Source organism: Pelobates fuscus, chromosome 13 (assembly GCF_036172605.1).
Source record: "Pelobates fuscus isolate aPelFus1 chromosome 13, aPelFus1.pri, whole genome shotgun sequence".
NCBI classification, from domain to species: Eukaryota; Metazoa; Chordata; class Amphibia; order Anura; family Pelobatidae; genus Pelobates; species Pelobates fuscus.
In genome coordinates this window covers 67,439,670-67,462,519 of record NC_086329.1, presented here as the reverse complement: position 1 = coordinate 67,462,519, position 22,850 = coordinate 67,439,670, and the positions used below count along the sequence as shown (strand labels likewise).

General features: G+C 46.8%; 1 protein-coding gene across 1 annotated transcript in view; it reads left to right on the top strand.

Annotated features, from left to right (window-relative positions):
• Positions 1 to 315: 315 nt before the first annotated feature.
• The window catches only part of LOC134583062 (protein Z-dependent protease inhibitor-like), a 325,782-nt gene continuing 303,247 nt past the window's right edge, over positions 316 to 22,850 (top strand). Inside the window, exon 1 of the mRNA XM_063439818.1 lies at positions 316 to 379. The gene's annotated coding sequence lies outside the window, so the exon portion shown is untranslated. The remainder of the gene's footprint in view (positions 380 to 22,850) is intronic.

Here is a 22,850-nt window from a genome sequence, read left to right as displayed (position 1 = left end):
TTCCGAGCATTTTTAAATACTCATATGGATTCTGTAAGACAATTTAGAGGTCTAATCACACTATAATTAAAATAATGCAATCACACTATAATTTGAGATATTTTGATTGCTGCGTTCTTTTAATATATGGAAACCGGGTGAATAATGCCATGCAAGCTTTATATAAGAGAAACTGAACTCCATAGTCTCACTGGAAAGATTTAGAAATCATTGTTTGGGATATTTCGATAACATCATTGTGTGCTATGTTGTTAATAAATACACAATTGCATCAACCTGTACCATACTTTGGATTGTCAAATATTTGTTGAAGATCCTCGGTAGTGAACACTAACCTTTGGCAGCTTAGAAGTTGGTGGAGTAAATTAAGGGCACACTGGTAAGAACTCAGATCTTGTACACATTTTATATCCACAGATGTCATAATATTCCACAAATCATTTGCTTCTTTTCTATAATATGATATTTTTAGTTTAGTGCTAGAATTGTGTTAAGGTATGGAAGGGAATGAATGTTAGTGTCAATATACTGTATAATTACAGGGTTACTGTTAAATTTAAATTTTAAAAAGCCAAACTGGAAAATTCTTTAACTCTGTATAACTACTTTGGTCTTAATGCCTTGATTGAATATTTTTGATACTCTTTAAAACGATTTAATATTTTGAAAATATATATATATATATATTTTTTTTTATATATTGACACATTTTATATATGATTGTATACATTTTGTTTGTTGCTATTTTAATATTTTAAATGCATTATTTTAAATGTTTATCCAAAAATATGAAATCATTTGAAAAGCTTATTCAAAATATAAATATTGAACATGAGCTTATTGGATATTATACTTTTAATTCTCCCTTTAGTGTGTAGTGCTAGTGTAGTGTTTATGGGGAATGCAGAGATTAGTGTGCATTGTATTTTATTAGGCATTATATTCATATATGACCTAGTGCTGCCTCCTATTAATGGTTGTTACAGTCCCAGACAGCAGCTATTTTATCCATTAAAATGACAGCAGGTAAGTGGATTATAACTCTTAATGTTCACCAGCATAGCTAACTTTAAATTGTGTTAAAAAGCTAGAAAACATAGAACTGCTAAATTTTTATTTACTAGAAATTGTATGTACTTGAAGACATACATTTGGTATTAGCCCTTCACATCCCTAGAAGTTGAGCTATGAAAAAACAGTATATCTTTGAATGCAGGCTATCATTAAGTCTGTGCTCAGGCACATATCATCTTTTATTAACACCTCAGAGGGGTTATGATGGCATTTTACAAATATATTCGGGGGGCCCCGAATATAAAAAAATTGTCCAGAAATCTGTTCATAAACAGGACTATCACAATGTTGCACATTTAGAATTGAAGAAAGGAGATGTAGACTAAGGCAAAGGAAAATATTTTTACAGTAATAACAATAAGTGAGAACAAAGTAGTATACTAGCTAATTACAGATAATAAATCTTTAGATTGAAGGGGTCCTAGGTGAACCTCACTGATCACCCAAATAGTGAAACAAAAAACAACAAGGTGGAACCCACATCCAATAAGCATACAACGTATATATACAACCTGAAAATAAGACCAAAGTAGAAATATTCTATATACAATGGTAGTAGAATCTAAGACAACAAAATATATAGATCATAGCATAACACTGTGATATATACTAAGTGAATAAGTGATAGTGATATCTAACTCACAAACAAAGGTGAAAATCAGGCCTCTCACCCCCTTGGGGTATATGTAGTATGAACTTTGATAGTAGCTTCAAATGCACAGTTCGAGTAGATATATGTCTTTAAAGAAATGGAAAAAAAAAAAGCCATACATGGTGAAGTATGTTATAAAAAGTACAAAAGAAATTTATTGGGTACACTTACAAACAGAAGGAAGTTCTGAGCATATCTCCACTCTCTGTGGAACTCCAAAGCAGCATGGAACGAACAGTACAATTCCAAATAGGAGTAACAAGACCAGAAGAGATCAAAACATAATAAAATTTCGAATAAAAAATTAAGAACAATATCCATATATATATATATAACAATAGTCCATATTTCCAACGCGTTTCGTCCAAAGTAATATATAAGGGACTTCTTCAGGGATATGTAGTGGATCGTGTGAAGGAGAATCTTCTTATACCCGTTGAAATTCTTCATAATGCCGATCACCGGCGGCGTGCGTTTCAACTTGGAACGCACAGACGTATTTCCTGTGACGTACATCCGTTTGCCGAGCACATGCGCGCTGAAAATCTAAGAGCAAAATGCTCGAGACTCGAGCGTATGTAAACACAAGAAAGGAGATCAAACACTAAAGGTCTACATCCCACATCAATATGTCGTTATACATCGATAACATCATGAGGACCATACGAAATAAGGATGTGGAATTCTCTGGATAAAGATGTGGTTTTATCAGACTCTATCTGTTTAAATAGAAATTGGATAAATACTTGTAAAAACATAATATTCAGGTATATTATTAATTAGTGAGGTAGTAGCTTCAATCCAAGGACTGTAATTCTGGGGTCAAGAAGGGGCTTTTTTACTAGTTTGTTGCAAAACTGGTGCTTCAAACAGTTTTTTGTCAAATTTTGAATCAACAGCAAAAACAAATGTGAGAAAGGCTGAACTTTATGGATGCACTTCTCTTTTCAGTTATGTAACTGTGTTGTGTCAGAAATATATGTTTGTATTCCTGACACTATAGTGTTTCTTAGATAGATAGATAGATAGTTTGACGAAAGCACCTTTGTCACTGGGATTTGGAGAGGCCTGCTTGCCAGCCTCTTGCCCTGTGACTTTAAAAACACTATTCGGGCATATTGGATTTTAAAGGCACTGTTTCTGCCCCTTGGACTTTTAACTGGAACAGATTCAAACATGTGGTGGCGGCCATCTTAAATTGTCCAGCAGTGTTTTGCCTTCGAGTGTATGGAACTGTTTTTGGCATGGGACCATGTGCACGGTGGGGCAAAAATAAGACTTCCCGGAAATTCCTGAACCCCAGAACCGATCTGGGTGATTTTTGTATATGTTGTTCACCCAGATCGAGGCTATCAGGGGATGTGGGGATATGTGGTATTTTGGGGTACTTTTGGGGGTTTGTAAAATGTATGATTTTTCTGTTTAGAGTTAATTGAGTTAGCCTATTGTCTTAGTTAATTATATCACAGGCAGAGGGGAGGGTTTGTGTGCTGTATGTGTGAGTGTTGGACATTGTTGTATTGTTCTGATTGGTTTGTGTCCTTTGAGTGCCTGTGTTCCATCAGGTCCAGGAGGTATGCCTCTGGCCTGAGGAATTGTATAAATTATGAGTGTTGGCTTGTATTAAACAGACCTGTTCTACTCTTCATGAAGTCTTGGCTCATGTTTGTGGGATTGGAGAACTACACTCTGGGGATTGTTATAATCACTATACTCCCCAAAATTTAATCACTAGCTCTTGTAAGAGCTGTTTCTGTTCCCGTTTCGTTCTCTGGACTAAGGATAGGTTCACCCACTGGAAGCTTGGGTCCAAGGTGGGTGGAGGACGGCGAAACCCCAACCAAGCTGCGGCGGTTCATGGGGTTTGCGGTGGTTATGGTGTCGAGTACGGTGCTGATGGTCCTTGATGAGCACTAGGAGGATTGTTCGACAGAGGCACCCAGTCGGGGTGGCAAGCGGTCCATCACATTGGTGGCAGTGGTGGGATGCCTTCCTAGTGCGAGGAGCACCACCTTAGAGACACTGGTAACGTGTGGATTTATAATTAGGGCAACGCTAGTACTCGTGCAGCACCCCTGGCTACAGCAGCATGGAATGAGCTAGTTCCTGGACAGCGTTCCATGATGAAGAGGAGGATCACCCGGATTACAGGGATGCAGTCCGGAAAGGAGTATGGCATGAGGCCCTGGCTGAATGACGCATACTAGGCACTATGATGGGACACAGTTCGGCTCCCTGGATGGATGAGTACGACAGACACGAGGGTGAGGATTACAATGACCCCATTCTGTTATTGGAGGCCTTTGAAGAAACAGATTTTGGGAGCATGGGAGAGTCCAGATTCTGGGACATTAATGACTACAGGGGGCCTCCCTGCAAGACTGGCCTCCCGAAAGGGGGGTAAGAGCAGATCTGACATTCCTGGTCCAAAGGGAGTGGGAGCTGGAGCAGGACTACCAACATCTGTTCCGCTTGATTCAATCTCAGCATAACCTGCAGGACAGATGGATACCAGACCCATACCTGCAGCACTACAACTGGCAAGACCAGCTGAGGTACCCAATGAGGTACCCCCTGCTTCCCTACCAGCAGTAGACTGGTCCTGGGAGGACCCACAGTCGGCAGGTAGAGATGGGACCGAGGTCTCTCTACCGGCCCTGCAGAGATGCTTGGCAGCCGGCCCAGATCCCCAGGGGCAGTGTGTTATAAAGGGAGAAGAGACAACGGACTCTCTCCCCTGCAGTGGCATCGCTAGGGGGGGGGGCAGAGGGGGCCATGGCCCCCCCTACATCATGCTGTGCCCCCTCTTTGGCCCCCCCGCAAATGCCGGCAACTTGCTGGCCATGTGTTTACATTCTATTCCCTCGCACTGTTACAGTGTGTGACAGCCCGAGGGAATGCAGGACAGAGCAGCTTGAGCGCTGGGTGCTGTCTGACAGGCTCCCCGACACAGGCTCCGCCCTCAAATGAAGCCCCGCCTCCCGCACATAAGCCCCGCCCCCACCTTAAAGCAGCAGACCTTGCTGCTGCTGGAAAGGCCAGCAGATGGCTGTCTGACCCCCAGCAACAGCCTCCAGTGACAGGTAGGCTTGGTGTGTGTGTGTGTGCGTGTGTGTGTATGGACTCAGCAGTCTGTGTGTGTATGAACTCAGAAGTCTGTGTGAGTGTCTGTGTGTGTGTATGGACTCAGCAGTCTGTGTGTGTGTGTGTGTCTGTGTGTGTGTATGGACTCAGCAGTCTGTGTGTGTGTATGTGTGTGTATGGACTCAGAAGTCTGTGTGTGTATGGACTCAGCAGTCTGTGTGTGTTTTGTGTGTGTGTGTATGGACTCATCAGTCTCTGTGTGTGTGTGTATGGACTCAGCAGTCTCTGTGTGTGTATGGACTCAGCAGTCTGTGTCTGTGTGTGTGTATGGACTCAGCAGTCTGTGTCTGTGTGTGTATGGACTCAGCAGTCTGTGTGTGTGTCTGTGTGTGTGTATGGACTCAGCAGTCTGTGTGTGTGTATGGACTCAGCAGTCTGTGTGTGTGTGTGTGTGTGTGTATGGACTCAGCAGTCTCTGTGTGTGTGTGTATGTATGGATTCAGGAGTGTGTGTGTGTGTGTGTGTGTGTATGGACTCAGCAGTCTGTGTGTGTGTGTGTGTGTGTGGACTCAGCAGTCTGTGTGTGTATGGACTCAGCAGTATGTGTGTGTCTGTGTGTGTATGGACTCAGCAGTCAGTGTGTGTCTGTGTGTGTGTATGAACTCAGCAGTCTGTGTGTGTCTGTGTGGGTATGGACTCAGCAGTCTGTGTGTGTGTATGGACTCAGCAGTCTGTGTCTTTGTGTGTGTGTGTGTGTGTGTGTGTGGACTCAGCAGTCTGTGTGTGTGTATGGACTCAGCAGTCTGTGTGTGTATACGGACTCAGCAGTCTGGTGTGTGTATGGACTCAGCAGTCTGTGTGTGTGTGTGTATGGACCCAGCAGTCTGTGTGTGTGTGTGTGTGTGTGTGTATGGACTCAGCAGTCTGTGTCTGTGTGTGTGTATGGACTCAGCAGTCTGTGTGTGTGTCTGTGTGTGAATGGACTCAGCAGTCTCTGTGTGTGTCTCTCTCTGTGTGTGTGTGTGTGTGTGTAAGGACTCAGCAGTCTGTGTGTGTGTGTGTGTGTGTGTGTCTGTGTGTGTGTATGGACTCAGCAGTCTGTGTGTGTATGGACTCAGCAGTCTGTGTGTGTGTGTGTGTGTGTCTGTGTGTGTGTATGGACTCAGCAGTCTGTGTGTGTATGGACTCAGCAGTCTGTGTGTGTATGGGCTCAGCAGTCTGTGTGCGTGTGTGTGGACTCAGCAGTCTCCCTGTGTGTATGGACTCAGCAGTCTTTGTGTGTATGGACTCAGCATTCTGTGTGTGTGTGTGTGTGTGTGTGTATGGACTCAGCAGTCTGTGTGTGTGTCTGTGTGTATGGACTCAGCAGTCCGTGTGTGTGTGTATGGACTCAGCAGTCTGTGAGTGTGTGTGTGTATGGACTCAGCAGTCTGTGTGTGTGTCTGTGTGTATGGACTCAGCAATCTGTGTGTGTGTGTATGGACTCAGCAGTCTGTGTCTGTGTGTGTGTATGGACTCAGAAGTCTGTGTGTGTCTGTGTGTGTATGTACTCAGCAGTCTGTGTGTGTGTATGTGTGTGTATGGACTCAGCAATCTGTGTGTGTGTATGGACTCAGCAGTCTGTGTGTGTGTGTGTGTGTGTGTGTGTGTATGGACTCAGCAGTCTGTGTGTCTGTGTGTGTATGGACTCGGCAGTCTGTGTGTGTCTGTGTGTGTATGGACTCATCAGTCTGTGTGTGCGTATGGACTCAGCAGTCTCTGTGTGTGTATGGACTCAACAGTTTGTGTCTGTGTGTGTGTATGGACTCAGCAGTCTGTGTCTGTGTGTGTGTATGGACTCAGCAGTCTGTGTCTGTGTGTGTGTATGGACTCAGCAGTCTTTGTCTGTGTGTATGGACTCAGCAGTCTGTCTGTGTGTGTGTGTGTGTGTGTGTGTGTGTGCATGGACTCAGCAGTCTGTGTGTGTGTGTGTGTATTGAGCAGTCTGTGTCTGTGTGTGTGTGTGGATTCAGCAGTCTGTGTGTGTGTGTGTGTGAGTGTGTATGGACTCAGCAGTCTGTGTGTGTGTGTGTATGAACTCAGCAGTCTGTGTGTGTGTCTATGTGTGTGTATGGACTCAGCAGTCTGTGTGTGTGTGTCTGTGTGTGTGTATGTGTGCACTCAGCAGCCTGTGTGTGTATGTGTGTGGACTCAGCAGTCTGTGTGTGTATGGACTCAGCAGTCTGCGTGTGTCTGTGTGTGTATGGACCCAGCAGTCTGTGTGTGTATGGACTCAGCAGTCTGTGTGTGTCTGTGTGTGTATGGACTCAGCAGTCTGTGTGTGTCTGTGTGTGTGTATGAACTCAGCAGTATGTGTGTGTCTGTGTGTGTATGGACTCAGCAGTCTGTGTCTCTGTGTGTATGGACTCAGCAGTCTGTGTGTGTGTATGGACTCAGCAGACTGTGTGTGTATACGGACTCAGCATTCTGTGTGTGTGTGTGAGCAAGCAGCTTACATCCTAAATGGTAGTGAATAAGGGACAATAACACACAAGAAGGAGTTGCGATAAACAACAAATTAGGCAACAATGTGCAATATCAATCGGCAATTGCTAAGGCTAGTAAGCCTTTGTCATGTATAAATAGGGGCATTAATTCTCAGCAGTCTGTGTGTGTGTCTGTGTGTATGGACTCAGCAGTCTGTGTGTGTGTGTATGGACTCAGCAGTATGTGTGTGTGTCTGTGTGTATGGACTCAGCAGTCTGTGTGTGTGTATGGACTCAGCAGTCTGTGTCTGTGTGTGTGTATGGACTCAGAAGTCTGTGTGTGTCTGTGTGTGTATGGACTCAGCAGTCTGTGTGTGTGTGTGTATGGACTCAGCAATCTGTGTGTGTGTGTGTGTGTGTGTGGACTCAGCAGTCTGTGTGTGTGTGTGTGCGTCTGTGTGTGTATGGACTCAGTAGTCTGCGTTTGTGTCTGTGTGTGTTTGGACTCAGCAGTCTGTGTGTGTGTATGGACTCAGCAGTCTGTGTCTGTGTGTGTGTATGGACTCAGCAGTCTGTGTGTCTGTGTGTGTATGGACTCAGCAGTCTGTGTGTGTCTGGACTCTTCAGTCTGTGTGTGTGTATGGACTCAGCAGTCTCTGTGTGTGTATGGACTCATCAGTCTGTGTCTGTGTGTGTGTATGGACTCAGCAGTCTGTATCTGTGTGTGTATGGACTCAGCAGTCTGTGTGTGTCTGTGTGTGTATGGACTCAGCAGTCTGTGTGTGCGTATGGACTCAGCAGTCTCTGTGTGTGTATGGACTCAACAGTCTGTGTCTGTGTGTGTGTGTGTCTGTGTATGGACTCAGCAGTCTGTGTGTGTGTATGGACTCAGCAGTCTGTGTGTGTGTGTGTATGGACTCAGCAGTATGTGTGTGTGTCTGTGTGTATGGACTCAGCAGTCTGTGTGTGTGTGTATGGACTCAGCAGTCTGTGTCTGTGTGTGTGTATGGACTCAGAAGTCTGTGTGTGTCTGTGTGTGTATGGACTCAGCAGTCTGTGTGTGTGTGTGTATGGACTCAGCAATCTGTGTGTGTGTGTGTGTGTGTGTGTGTGGACTCAGCAGTCTGTGTGTGTGTGTGTGTGTGTGTGTGTATGGACTCAGCAGTCTGTGTGTCTGTGTGTGTATGGACTCAGCAGTCTGTGTGTGTCTGTGTGTGTATGGACTCAGCAGTCTGTGTGTGCGTATGGACTCAGCAGTCTCTGTGTGTGTATGGACTCAACAGTCTGTGTCTGTGTGTGTGTGTGTCTGTGTATGGACTCAGCAGTCTGTGTGTGTGTATGGACTCAGCAGTCTGTGTGTGTGTGTGTGTGTGTATGGACTCAGCAGTATGTGTGTGTGTCTGTGTGTATGGACTCAGCAGTCTGTGTGTGTGTATGGACTCAGCAGTCTGTGTCTGTGTGTGTGTATGGACTCAGAAGTCTGTGTGTGTCTGTGTGTGTATGGACTCAGCAGTCTGTGTGTGTGTGTATGGACTCAGCAATCTGTGTGTGTGTGTGTGTGTGTGTGTGTGTGGACTCAGCAGTCTGTGTGTGTGTGTGTCTGTGTGTGTATGGACTCAGTAGTCTGCGTTTGTGTCTGTGTGTGTTTGGACTCAGCAGTCTGTGTGTGTGTATGGACTCAGCAGTCTGTGTCTGTGTGTGTGTATGGACTCAGCAGTCTGTGTCTGTGTGTGTGTGTATGGAATCAGCAGTCTGTGTGTGTGTATGGACTCAGCAGTCTTTGTCTGTGTGTATGGACTCAGCAGTCTGTCTCTGTGTGTGCATGGACTCAGCAGTCTGTGTGTGTATGTGTGTGTGTGTGTGGATTCAGCAGTATGTGTCTGTCTGTGTGTGTGGATTGAGCAGTCTGTGTGTGTGTGTGTGTATGGACTCAGCAGTCTGTGTGTGTGTGTGTGTGTGTGTGTATGAACTCAGCAGTATGTGTGTGTGTCTATGTGTGTGTATGGACTCAGCAGTCTGTGTGTGTCTGTGTGTGTGTGTGTGTGTGTGTGTGTGTGTGTGTGTGTGCACTCAGCAGTCTGTGTGTGTATGTGTGTGTGTGTGTGTGGACTCAGCAGTCTGTGTGTGTATGGACTCAGCAGTCTGTGTGTGTCTGTGTGTGTATGGACCCAGCAGTCTGTGTGTATGGACTCAGCAGTCTGTGTGTGTCTGTGTGTGTATGGACTCAGCAGTCTGTGTGTGTCTGTGTGTGTGTATGAACTCAGCAGTATGTGTGTGTCTGTGTGTGTATGGACTCAGCAGTCTGTGTCTCTGTGTGTATGGACTCAGCAGTCTGTGTGTGTGTATGGAATCAGCAGTCTGTGTGTGTATACGGACTCAGCATTCTGTGTGTGTGTGTGAGCAAGCAGCTTACATCCTAAATGGTAGTGAATAAGGGACAATAACACACAAGAAGGAGTTGCGATAAACAACAAATTAGGCAACAATGTGCAATATCAATCGGCAATTGCTAAGGCCAGTAAGGCTTTGTCATGTATAAATAGGGGCATTAATTCTCAGCAGTCTGTGTGTGTGTCTGTGTGTGTATGGACTCAGCAGTCTGTGTGTGTGTCTGGACTCAGCAGTCTCTGTGTGTGTATGGACTCATCAGTCTGGGTCTGTGTGTGTGTATGGACTCAGCAGTCTGTATCTGTGTGTGTATGGACTCAGCAGTCTGTGTCTGTGTGTGTGTATGGACTCAGCAGTCTTTGTCTGTGTGTATGGACTCAGCAGTCTTTGTCTGTGTGTATGGACTCAGCAGTCTGTGTGTGTGTGTGTGTGTGTGTATGGACTCAGCAGTATCTATGTGTGTGTGTGTGTGTGTGTGTGTGTATTCAGCAGTCTGTGTCTGTGTTTGTGTATGGACTCAGCAGTCTGTGTGTGTGTGTGTGTGTGTGTGTATGGATTCAGCAGTCTGTGTGTGTGTGTGTGTGTGTGTGTGTGTGTGTGTGTGTGTGTGTGTATGGACTCAGCAGTCTGTGTGTGTATGGACTCAGCAGTCTGCGTGTGTCTGTGTGTGTATGGGTCCAGCAGTCTGTGTGTGTATGGACTCAGCAGTCTGTGTGTGTCTGTGTGTGTATGGACTCAACAGTCTGTGTGTGTCTGTGTGTGTATGGACTCAGCAGTCTGTGTGTGTCTGTGTGTGTATGGACTCAGCAGTCTGTGTGTGTCGGTGTGTGTGTATGAACTCAGCAGTCTGTGTGTGTCTGTGTGTGCATGGACTCAGCAGTCTGTGTCTTTGTGTGTGTATGGACTCAGCAGTCTGTGTGTGTATGGACTCAGCAGTCTGTGTGTGTCTGTGTATGGACTCAGCAGTCTGTGTGTGTATGGACTCAGCAGTCTGTGTATGTCTGTGTGTATGTGTGTGTACTCAGCAGTCTGTGTGTGTATGTGTGTGTGTGTGGACTCAGCAGTCTGTGTGTGTCTGTGTGTGTATGGACCCAGCAGTCTGTGTGTGTATGGACTCAGCAGTCTATGTGTGTCTGTGTGTGTATGGACTCAGCAGTCTGTGTGTGTCGGTGTGTGTGTATGAACTCAGCAGTCTGTGTGTCTTTGTGTGTATGGACTCAGCAGTCTGTGTCTGTGTGTGTGTATGGACTCAGCAGTCTGTGTGTGTATGGACTCAGCAGTCTGTGTGTGTGTGTATGGACTCAGCAGTATGTGTGTGTGTCTGTGTGTATGGACTCAGCAGTCTGTGTGTGTGTATGGACTCAGCAGTCTGTGTCTGTGTGTGTGTATGGACTCAGAAGTCTGTGTGTGTCTGTGTGTGTATGGACTCAGCAGTCTGTGTGTGTATGGACTCAGCAATCTGTGTGTGTGTGTGTGTGTGTGTGGACTCAGCAGTCTGTGTGTGTGTGTGTGCGTCTGTGTGTGTATGGACTCAGTAGTCTGCGTTTGTGTCTGTGTGTGTTTGGACTCAGCAGTCTGTGTGTGTGTATGGACTCAGCAGTCTGTGTCTGTGTGTGTGTATGGACTCAGCAGTCTGTGTGTCTGTGTGTGTATGGACTCAGCAGTCTGTGTGTGTCTGGACTCTTCAGTCTGTGTGTGTGTATGGACTCAGCAGTCTCTGTGTGTGTATGGACTCATCAGTCTGTGTCTGTGTGTGTGTATGGACTCAGCAGTCTGTATCTGTGTGTGTATGGACTCAGCAGTCTGTGTGTGTCTGTGTGTGTATGGACTCAGCAGTCTGTGTGTGCGTATGGACTCAGCAGTCTCTGTGTGTGTATGGACTCAACAGTCTGTGTCTGTGTGTGTGTGTGTCTGTGTATGGACTCAGCACTCTGTGTGTGTGTATGGACTCAGCAGTCTGTGTGTGTGTGTGTGTGTGTGTATGGACTCAGCAGTATGTGTGTGTGTCTGTGTGTATGGACTCAGCAGTCTGTGTGTGTGTATGGACTCAGCAGTCTGTGTCTGTGTGTGTGTATGGACTCAGAAGTCTGTGTGTGTCTGTGTGTGTATGGACTCAGCAGTCTGTGTGTGTGTGTGTATGGACTCAGCAATCTGTGTGTGTGTGTGTGTGTGTGTGGACTCAGCAGTCTGTGTGTGTGTGTGTGTGTGTATGGACTCAGCAGTCTGTGTGTCTGTGTGTGTATGGACTCAGCAGTCTGTGTGTGTCTGTGTGTGTATGGACTCAGCAGTCTGTGTGTGCGTATGGACTCAGCAGTCTCTGTGTGTGTATGGACTCAACAGTCTGTGTCTGTGTGTGTGTGTGTCTGTGTATGGACTCAGCAGTCTGTGTGTGTGTATGGACTCAGCAGTCTGTGTGTGTGTGTGTGTGTATGGACTCAGCAGTATGTGTGTGTGTCTGTGTGTATGGACTCAGCAGTCTGTGTGTGTGTATGGACTCAGCAGTCTGTGTCTGTGTGTGTGTATGGACTCAGAAGTCTGTGTGTGTCTGTGTGTGTATGGACTCAGCAGTCTGTGTGTGTGTGTGTATGGACTCAGCAATCTGTGTGTGTGTGTGTGTGTGTGTGTGTGTGTGTGTGTGGACTCAGCAGTCTGTGTGTGTGTGTGTCTGTGTGTGTATGGACTCAGTAGTCTGCGTTTGTGTCTGTGTGTGTTTGGACTCAGCAGTCTGTGTGTGTGTATGGACTCAGCAGTCTGTGTCTGTGTGTGTGTATGGACTCAGCAGTCTGTGTCTGTGTGTGTGTGTATGGAATCAGCAGTCTGTGTGTGTGTATGGACTCAGCAGTCTTTGTCTGTGTGTATGTACTCAGCAGTCTGTCTCTGTGTGTGCATGGACTCAGCAGTCTGTGTGTGTATGTGTGTGTGTGTGTGGATTCAGCAGTATGTGTCTGTCTGTGTGTGTGGATTCAGCAGTCTGTGTGTGTGTGTGTATGGACTCAGCAGTCTGTGTGTGTGTGTGTGTGTATGAACTCAGCAGTATGTGTGTGTGTGTCTATGTGTGTGTATGGACTCAGCAGTCTGTGTGTGTCTGTGTGTGTGTGTGTGTGTGTGTGTGTGCACTCAGCAGTCTGTGTGTGTATGTGTGTGTGTGTGTGTGGACTCAGCAGTCTGTGTGTGTATGGACTCAGCAGTCTGTGTGTGTCTGTGTGTGTATGGACCCAGCAGTCTGTGTGTATGGACTCAGCAGTCTGTGTGTGTCTGTGTGTGTATGGACTCAGCAGTCTGTGTGTGTCTGTGTGTGTGTATGAACTCAGCAGTATGTGTGTGTCTGTGTGTGTATGGACTCAGCAGTCTGTGTCTCTGTGTGTATGGACTCAGCAGTCTGTGTGTGTGTATGGAATCAGCAGTCTGTGTGTGTATACGGACTCAGCATTCTGTGTGTGTGTGTGAGCAAGCAGCTTACATCCTAAATGGTAGTGAATAAGGGACAATAACACACAAGAAGGAGTTGCAATAAACAACAAATTAGGCAACAATGTGCAATATCAATCGGCAATTGCTAAGGCCAGTAAGGCTTTGTCATGTATAAATAGGGGCATTAATTCTCAGCAGTCTGTGTATGTGTCTGTGTGTATGGACTCAGCAGTCTGTGTTTGTGTATGGACTCAGCAGTCTGTGTGTGTGTGTATGGACTCAGCAGTCTGTGTGTGTGTCTATGTGTGTGTATGGATTCAGCAGTCTGTGTCTGTGTGTGTGTGCACTCAGCAGTCTGTGTGTGTATGTGTGTGTGTGTGTGTGGACTCAGCAGTCTTTGTGTGTATGGACTCAGCAGTCTGCGTGTGTCTGTGTGTGTATGGACCCAGCAGTCTGTGTGTGTATGGACTCAGCAGTCTGTGTGTGGCTGTGTGTGTATGGACTCAGCAGTCTGTGTGTGTCTTTGTGTGTGTATGAACTCAGCAGTATGTGTGTGTCTGTGTGTGTATGGACTCAGCAGTCTGTGTCTCTGTGTGTATGGACTCAGCAGTCTGTGTGTGTGTATGGAATCAGCAGTCTGTGTGTGTATACGGACTCAGCATTCTGTGTGTGTGTGTGAGCAAGCAGCTTACATCCTAAATGGTAGTGAATAAGGGACAATAACACACAAGAAGGAGTTGCGATAAACAACAAATTAGGCAACAATGTGCAATATCAATCAGCAATTGCTAAGGCCAGTAAGGCTTTGTCATGTATAAATAGGGGCATTAATTCTCAGCAGTCTGTGTGTGTGTCTGTGTGTATGGACTCAGCAGTCTGTGTTTGTGTATGGACTCAGCAGTCTGTGTGTGTGTGTGTGTATGGACTCAGCAGTCTGTGTGTGTGTCTATGTGTGTGTATGGACTCAGCAGTCTGTGTCTGTGTGTGTGTGCACTCAGCAGTCTGTGTGTGTATGTGTGTGTGTGTGTGTGTGGACTCAGCAGTCTGTGTGTGTATGGACTCAGCAGTCTGCGTGTGTCTGTGTGTGTATGGACCCAGCAGTCTGTGTGTGTATGGACTCAGCAGTCTGTGTGTGGCTGTGTGTGTATGGACTCAGCAGTCTGTGTGTGTCTGTGTGTGTATGAACTCAGCAGTATGTGTGTGTCTGTGTGTGTATGGACTCAGCAGTCTGTGTCTCTGTGTGTATGGACTCAGCAGTCTGTGTGTGTGTATGGAATCAGCAGTCTGTGTGTGTATACGGACTCAGCATTCTGTGTGTGTGTGTGAGCAAGCAGCTTACATCCTAAATGGTAGTGAATAAGGGACAATAACACACAAGAAGGAGTTGCGATAAACAACAAATTAGGCAACAATGTGCAATATCAATCGGCAATTGCTAAGGCCAGTAAGGCTTTGTCATGTATAAATAGGGGCATTAATTCTCAGCAGTCTGTGTGTGTGTCTGTGTGTATGGACTCAGCAGTCTGTGTGTGTGTGTATGGACTCAGCAGTCTGTGTCTGTGTGTGTATGGACTCAGAAGTCTGTGTGTGTCTGTGTGTGTATGGACTCAGCAGTCTGTGTGTGTGTCTGGACTCAGCAGTCTCTGTGTGTGTATGGACTCATCAGTCTGGGTCTGTGTGTGTGTATGGACTCAGCAGTCTGTATCTGTGTGTGTATGGACTCAGCAGTCTGTGTCTGTGTGTGTGTATGGACTCAGCAGTCTTTGTCTGTGTGTATGGACTCAGCAGTCTTTGTCTGTGTGTATGGACTCAGCAGTCTGTGTGTGTGTGTGTGTGTGTGTATGGACTCAGCAGTATCTATGTGTGTGTGTGTGTGTGTGTATTCAGCAGTCTGTGTCTGTGTTTGTGTATGGACTCAGCAGTCTGTGTGTGTGTGTGTGTGTGTATGGATTCAGCAGTCTGTGTGTGTGTGTGTGTGTGTGTGTGTGTGTGTGTGTGTGTGTGTGTGTGTGTATGGACTCAGCAGTCTGTGTGTGTATGGACTCAGCAGTCTGCGTGTGTCTGTGTGTGTATGGGTCCAGCAGTCTGTGTGTGTATGGACTCAGCAGTCTGTGTGTGTCTGTGTGTGTATGGACTCAACAGTCTGTGTGTGTCTGTGTGTGTATGGACTCAGCAGTCTGTGTGTGTCTGTGTGTGTATGGACTCAGCAGTCTGTGTGTGTCGGTGTGTGTGTATGAACTCAGCAGTCTGTGTGTGTCTGTGTGTGCATGGACTCAGCAGTCTGTGTCTTTGTGTGTGTATGGACTCAGCAGTCTGTGTGTGTATGGACTCAGCAGTCTGTGTGTGTCTGTGTATGGACTCAGCAGTCTGTGTGTGTATGGACTCAGCAGTCTGTGTATGTCTGTGTGTATGTGTGTGTACTCAGCAGTCTGTGTGTGTATGTGTGTGTGTGTGGACTCAGCAGTCTGTGTGTGTCTGTGTGTGTATGGACCCAGCAGTCTGTGTGTGTATGGACTCAGCAGTCTATGTGTGTCTGTGTGTGTATGGACTCAGCAGTCTGTGTGTGTCGGTGTGTGTGTATGAACTCAGCAGTCTGTGTGTCTTTGTGTGTATGGACTCAGCAGTCTGTGTCTGTGTGTGTGTATGGACTCAGCAGTCTGTGTGTGTATGGACTCAGCAGTCTGTGCGTGTGTGTATGGACTTAGCAGTCTGTGTGTGTATTGACTCAGCAGTCTGTGTGTGTGTCTGTGTGTATGGAATCAGCAGTCTGTGTGTGTGTATGGACTCAGCAGTCTGTGTCTGTGTGTGTGTATGGACTCAGAAGTCTGTGTGTGTCTGTGTGTGTATGGACTCAGCAGTCTGTGTGTGTGTGTGTGTGTATGGACTCAGCAATCTGTGTGTGTGTGTATGGACTCAGCAGTCTGTGTGTGTGTGTGTCTGTGTGTGTATGGACTCAGTAGTCTGTGTTTGTGTCTGTGTGTGTATGGACTCAGCAGTCTGTGTGTGTGTGTATGGACTCAGCAGTATGTGTCTGTGTGTGTATGGATCCAGCAGTCTGTGTGTGTATGGACTCAGCAGTCTGTGTGTGTCTGTGTGTGTATGGACTCAGCAGTCTGTGTGTGTCTGTGTGTGTATGGACTCAGCAGTCTGTGTGTGTCGGTGTGTGTGTATGCACTCAGCAGTCTGTGTGTGTCTGTGTGTGCATGGACTCAGCAGTCTGTGTCTTTGTGTGTGTATGGACTCAGCAGTCTGTGTGTGTATGGACTCAGCAGTCTGTGTGTGTCTGTGTATGGACTCAGCAGTCTGTGTGTGTATGGACTCAGCAGTCTGTGTATGTATGTGTGTATGTGTGTGTACTTAGCAGTCTGTGTGTGTGTGGACTCAGCAGTCTGTGTGTGTATGGACTCAGCAGTCTGTGTGTGTCTGTGTGTGTATGGACTCAGCAGTCTGTGTGTGTCGGTGTGTGTGTTTATGAACTCAGCAGTCTGTGTGTGTCTTTGTGTGTATGGACTCAGCAGTCTGTGTCTGTGTGTGTGTATGGACTCAGCAGTCTGTGTGTGTATGGACTCAGCAGTCTGTGTGTGTATGGACTCAGCAGTCTGTGCGTGTGTGTATGGACTTAGCAGTCTGTGTGTGTATGGACTCAGCAGTCTGTGTGTGTATGGAATCAGCAGTCTCTGTGTGTGTATGACTCAGCTGTCTGTGTGTGTGTGTGTGTGTGTGTGTCTGTGTGTATGGACTCAGCAGCCTGTGTGTGTGTGTGTGTGTGTGTATATGGACTCAGCAGTCTGTGTGTGTGTGTGTGTCTGTGTGTGTATGGACTCAGTAGTCTGCGTTTGTGTCTGTGTGTGTATGGACTCAGCAGTCTGTGTGTGTGTATGGACTCAGCAGTCTGTGGCTGTGTGTGTGTATGGACTCAGCAGTCTGTGTATCTGTGTGTGTATGGACTCAGCAGTCTGTGTGTGTGTCTGGACTCAGCAGTCTCTGTGTGTGTATGGACTCATCAGTCTGTGTCTGTGTGTGTGTATGGACTCAGCAGTCTGTATCTGTGTGTGTGTGTATGGACTCAGCAGTCTGTGTCTGTGTGTGTGTATGGACTCAGCAGTTTTTGTCTGTGTGTATGGACTCAGCAGTCTGTGTCTGTGTGTATGGACTCAGCAGTCTCTGTGTGTGTGTGTGTGTGTGTGTGTGTATTCAGCAGTTTGTGTAGGACTCAGCAGTCTGTGTGTGTGTGTATGGACTCAGCAGTCTGTGTGTGTATGGACTCAGCAGTCTGTGTATGTCTGTGTGTGTGAAGGTGTACTCAGCAGTCTATGTGTGTATGTGTGTGTGTGTGTGTGTGTGTGTGTGTGTGGACTCAGCAGTCTGTGTGTGTATGGACTCAGCAGTCTGCGTGTGTCTGTGTGTGTATGGACCCAGCAGTCTGTGTGTGTATGGACTCAGCAGTCTGTGTGTGTCTGTGTGTGTATGGACTCAGCAGTCTGTGTGTGTCGGTGTGTGTGTATGAACTCAGCAGTCTGTGTGTGTCTGTGTGTGCATGGACTCAGCAGTCTGTGTCTTTGTGTGTGTATGGACTCAGCAGTCTGTGTGTGTATGGACTCAGCAGTCTGTGTGTGTATGGACTCAGCAGTCTGTGTGTGTATGGACTCAGCAGTCTGTGTGTGTATGGACTCAGCAGTCTGTGTGTGTGTATGGACTCAGCAGTCTGTGTGTGTGGACTCAGCTGTGTGTGTGTGTGTGTGTATGTGTGTGTATGGACTCAGCAGTCTGTGTGTGTGTGTGTATGTGTGTTTTAATGGACTCAGCAGTATGTGTCTGTGTGTGTGTGTGTGTGTGTGTAAGGACTCAGCAGTCTGTGTGTGTGTGTATGGATTCAGCAGTCTGTGTGTGTGTGTGTGTATGGACTCAGCAGTCTGTGTGTGTATGGACTCAGCAGTCTTTGTCTGTGTGTGTGTGTCTGTGTGTGTGTGTGTCTGTGGACTCAGCAGTCTCTGTGTGTGTATGGACTCAACAGTCTGTGTCTGTGTGTTTATGGACTCAGCAGTCTGTGTCTGTGTGTGTGTATGGACTCAGCAGTCTGTGTGTGTGTATGGACTCAGCAGTCTTTGTCTGTGTGTATGGACTCAGCAGTCGTATCTGTGTGTTTGTGTGTGTGTGTGCATGGACTCAGCAGTCTGTGTGTGTGTGTGTGTGTGTGTGTGTGGATTCAGCAGTATGTGTCTGTGTGTGTGTGTGAATTCAGCAGTCTGTGTGTGTGTGTGTATGGACTCAGCAGTCTGTGTGTGCGTGTGTGTATGAACTCAGCAGTCTCTGTGTGTGTCTATGTGTGTGTATGGACTCAGCAGGCTGTGTGTGTCTGTGTGTGTGTGTGTGTGTGTGTGTGCACTCAGCAGTCTGTGTGTGTGTGTATGTGTGTGTGTGTGGACTCAGCAGTCTGTGTGTGTATGGACTCAGCAGTCTGCGTGTGTCTGTGTGTGTATGGACTCAGCAGTCTGTGTCTCTGTGTGTATGGACTCAGCAGTCTGTATGTGTGTATGGAATCAGCAGTCTGTGTGTGTATACGGACTCAGCATTCTGTGTGTGTGTGTGAGCAAGCAGCTTACATCCTAAATGGTAGTGAATAAGGGACAATAACACACAAAAATGAGTTGCGATAAACAACAAATTAGGCAACAATGTGCAATATCAATCGGCAATTGCTAAGGCCAGTAAGGCTTTGCCATGTATAAATAGGGGCATTCATTCTCAGCAGTCTGTGTGTGTGTCTGTGTGTATGGACTCAGCAGTCTGTGTGTGTGTATGGACTCAGCAGTTTGTGTGTGTGTATGGACTCAGCAGTCTGTGTGTGTGTGTATGGACTCAGCAGTCTGTGTGTGTGTCTGTGTGTATGGACTCAGCAGTCTGTGTGTGTGTATGGACTCAGCAGTCTGTGTCTGTGTGTGTGTATGGACTCAGAAGTCTGTGTGTGTCTGTGTGTGTATGGACTCAGCAGTCTGTGTGTGTGTGTATGGACTCAGCAATCTGTGTGTGTGTGTGTATGGACTCAGCAGTCTGTGTGTGTGTGTGTGTGTGTGTCTGTGTGTGTATGGACTCAGTAGTCTGCGTTTGTGTCTGTGTGTGTATGGACTCAGCAGTCTGTGTGTTTGTATGGACTCAGCAGTCTGTGTCTGTGTGTGTGTATGGACTCAGCAGTCTGTGTGTCTGTGTGTGTATGGACTCAGCAGTCTGTGTGTGTGTCTGGACTCAGCAGTCTCTGTGTGTGTATGGACTCATCAGTCTGTGTCTGTGTGTGTATGGACTCAGCAGTCTGTATTGTGATGTAATTCCAGTAAAATACAAGTTTAGCAGGCTAAGATTGCCACAAGGCATATGTATGTATATGTGTTTGTAGTATCAGTTGGTTAATTACACGTAGCTAAGATACTGTCATCACTGTACTGACCAGGTGCAGGAATGTAAGAACTGGAATTACGCGTCCCTCTCCTTTGTATCAGATGAGCCACGTGGTTAGACCGGATGGATGAGTTTAGACTCTATTCATTAAATAGGTTAAGGGTATGTGTGGGTGTAGTTAATTGTGGGAGGAGCTACAGTGCTATATAAGGAATGTACTCTATGTATTCAGTACTCAGACTTTGCTGTATTTTGGTGACGCTAGTCCCTCTGAGTCCCGATCGGTGATCCAATAAAGAATCTCTTCCTTCCTGAAGAAACCTGTGTCCATCTCTCTGTGCTTGGCTTCCGTCAGTTTCTCCGGTATCAGTATCTGTGTGTGTGTATGGACTCAGCAGTCTGTGTCTGTGTGTGTGTATGGACTCAGCAGTCTTTGTCTGTGTGTATGGACTCAGCAGTCTTTGTCTGTGTGTTTGGACTCAGCAGTCTGTGTGTATGTGTGTGTATGGACTCAGCAGTCTCTCTGTGTGTGTGTGTGTGTATTCAGCAGTCGGTGTCTGTGTTTGTTTATGGACTCAGCAGTCTGTGTGTGTGTGTGTATGGACTCAGCAGTCTGTGTGTGTGTGTGTGTGTATGGACTCAGCAGTCTGTGTGTGTATGGACTCATCAGTCTGTGTATGTCTGTGTGTGTGAAGGTGTACTCAGCAGTCTGTGTGTGTATGTGTGTGTGTGTGTGGACTCAGCAGTCTGTGTGTGTATGGACTCAGCAGTCTGCGTGTGTCTGTGTGTGTATGGACCCAGCAGTCTGTGTGTGTATGGACTCAGCAGTCTGTGTGTGTCTGTGTGTGTATGGACTCAGCAGTCTGTGTGTGTCGATGTGTGTGTATGAACTCAGCAGTCTGTGTGTGTCTGTGTGTGCATGGACTCAGCAGTCTGTGTCGTTGTGTGTGTATGGACTCAGCAGTCTGTGTGTGTATGGACTCAGCAGTCTGTGTGTGTATGGACTCAGCAGTCTGTGTGTGTGTGTATGGACTCAGCAGTCTGTGTGTGTATGGACTCAGCAGTCTGTGTGTGTGTATGGACTCAGCAGTCTGTGTGTGTGTATGGACTCAGCTGTGTGTGTGTGTGTATGTGTGTGTATGGACGCAGCAGTCTGTGTGTGTGTGTGTGTGTGTCTGTGTGTTTTAATGGACTCAGCAGTATGTGTCTGTGTGTGTGTGTGTAAGGACTCTGCAGTCTGTGTGTGTGTGTATGGATTCAGCAGTCTGTGTGTGTGTGTGTATGGATTTAGCAGTCTGTGTGTGTATGGACTCAGCAGTCTTTGTCTGTGTGTGTGTGTGTGTGTATGGAATCAGCAGTCTCTGTGTGTCTGTGTCTGTATGGACTCAGCAGTCTGTGTGTGTGTGTGTCTGTGGACTCAGCAGTCTGTGTGTGTATGGACTCAGTAGTCTGTGTTTGTGTGCGTGTGTGTATTGACTCAGCAGTCTGTGTCTCTGTGTGTGTATGGACTCAGCAGTCTGTGTGTCTGTGTGTGTATGGACTCAGCAGTATGTGTGTGTGTGTCTGTGTGAGTATGGACTCAGCAGTCTGTGTGTGTGTGTATGTGTGTGTGTGTGTGTATGGACTCAGCAGTCTGTGTCTGCTTGTGTGTGTGTGTGTGTGTGTGTATGGACTCAGCAATCTGTGTGTGTGTGTATGGACTCAGCAGTCTGTGTGTGTATGGACTCAGCAGTCTGTGTATGTCTGTGTGTGTGAAGGTGTACTCAGCAGTCTGTGTGTGTATGTGTGTGTGTGTGTGTGTGTGGACTCAGCAGTCTGTGTGTGTATGGACTCAGCAGTCTGGGTGTGTCTGTGTGTGTATGGACCCAGCAGTCTGTGTGTGTATGGACTCAGCAGTCTGTGTGTGTCTGTGTGTGTATGGACTCAGCAGTCTGTGTGTGTCTGTGTGTGTGTATGAACTCAGCAGTCTGTGTGTGTCTGTGTGTGCATGGACTCAGCAGTCTGTGTCTTTGTGTGTGTATGGACTCAGCAGTCTGTGTGTGTATGGACTCAGCAGTCTGTGTTTGTATTGACTCAGCAGTCTGTGTGTGTATGGACTCAGCAGTCTGTGTGTGTGTGTGTATGGACTCAGCAGTCTATGTGTGTATGGACTCAGCAGTCTGTGTGTGTGTATGGACTCAGCTGTGTGTGTGTGTGTGTGTGTGTGTGTATGTGTGTGTATGGACTCAGCAGTCTGTGTGTGTGTGTGTGTCTGTGTGTTTTAATGGACTCAGCAGTATGTGTCTGTGTGTGTGTGTGTGTAAGGACTCAGCAGTCTGTGTGTGTGTGTATGGATTCAGCAGTCTGTGTGTGTGTGTATGGACTCAGCAGTCTGTGTGTGTATGGACTCAGCAGTCTTTGTCTGTGTGTGTGTGTGTATGGAATCAGCAGTCTGTGGCTCTGTGTGTGTATGGACTCAGCAGTCTGTGTGTCTGTGTGTGTATGGACTCAGCAGTATGTGTGTGTGTGTCTGTGTGAGTATGGACTCTGCAGTCTGTGTGTGTGTGTCTGTGTGTGTGTGTGTATGGACTCAGCAGTCTGTGTCTGCGTGTGTGTTTGTGTGTATGGACTCAGCAATCTGTGTGTGTCTGTGTGTGTGTGTATGGACTCAGCAGTCTGTGTGTGTCTGTGTATGGACTCAGCAGTCTGTGCGTGTATGGACTCAGCAGTCTGTGTATGTCTGTGTGTATGTGTGTGTGTACTCAGCAGTCTGTGTGTGTATGTGTGTGTGTGTGGACTCAGCAGTCTGTGTGTGTATGGACTCAGCAGTCTGCGTGTGTCTGTGTGTGTATGGACCCAGCAGTCTGTGTGTGTATGGACTCAGCAGTCTGTGTGTGTCTGTGTGTGTATGGACTCAGCAGTCTGTGTGTGTCGGTGTGTGTGTATGAACTCAGCAGTCTGTGTGTGTCTTTGTGTGTATGGACTCAGCAGTCTGTGTCTCTGTGTGTGTATGGACTCAGCAGTCTGTGTGTGTATGGACTTAGCAGTCTGTGTGTGTATGGACTCAGCAGTCTGTGTGTGTGTGTGTATGGACTTAGCAGTCTGTGTGTGTATGGACTCAGCAGTCTGTGTGTGTATGGACTCAGCAGTCTGTGTGTGTGTATGGACTCAGCTGTCTGTGTGTGTGTGTGTGTCTGTGTGTATGGACTCAGCAGTCTGTGTGTGTGTGTGTGTGTCTGTGTGTTTTAATGGACTCAGCAGTATGTGTCTGTGTGTGTGTGTGTGTGTGTATGGACTCAGCAGTCTCTCTGTGTGTGTGTGTGTGTGTGTGTGTATGGACTCAGCAGTCTGTGTGTGTGTATGAACTCAGCAGTCTGTGTGTGTGTCTATGTGTGTGTATGGAC